The sequence below is a fragment of the Etheostoma cragini genome, chromosome 8 (assembly GCF_013103735.1).
Source record: "Etheostoma cragini isolate CJK2018 chromosome 8, CSU_Ecrag_1.0, whole genome shotgun sequence".
NCBI lineage: Eukaryota > Metazoa > Chordata > Actinopteri > Perciformes > Percidae > Etheostoma > Etheostoma cragini.
This window is the reverse complement of record NC_048414.1, coordinates 21,833,417-21,833,676: the sequence shown is the minus strand read 5'-3', so window position 1 is coordinate 21,833,676 and position 260 is coordinate 21,833,417. Positions and strand designations below refer to the sequence as shown.

Below are 260 nucleotides of genomic sequence, written 5' to 3'. Positions count from 1 at the left end.
TTGGTAGTATCTGTTGATATTTTTAATTAGACATGTTTTGTCATGATGACAAATAAATGTACATTAACACCTGCTACAGTTACTTAAAAATATACAGTATAGCCTAACACATGTTTTAGTTTACTCTAGTTACTATCATACCCTCAACAACTGCTGGAAAGCAGATAGCCAGCAGTTTCACAGGGGATTTCTGGTACAGCTGACAGACGGAGTCATTCAGTGGATCCTTGTTCTTGTCCAGCCAGCCAGTGATATTGTAG

At 37.7% G+C, this 260-nt stretch overlaps 2 protein-coding genes and 1 long non-coding RNA gene across 4 annotated transcripts in view; 2 read left to right on the top strand and 1 right to left on the bottom strand.

Annotated features, from left to right (window-relative positions):
• Positions 1–260, top strand: part of LOC117948493 (myosin heavy chain, fast skeletal muscle-like) — an 84,764-nt gene that overhangs the window by 56,135 nt on the left and 28,369 nt on the right. The gene's annotated exons all lie outside the window — the stretch shown is intronic.
• Positions 1–260, bottom strand: part of LOC117948521 — a 15,682-nt gene that overhangs the window by 6,367 nt on the left and 9,055 nt on the right. The window lies entirely within an intron of this gene.
• LOC117948494 (myosin heavy chain, fast skeletal muscle-like) overlaps positions 1–260 on the top strand; it is a 58,031-nt gene that overhangs the window by 55,831 nt on the left and 1,940 nt on the right. The window lies entirely within an intron of this gene.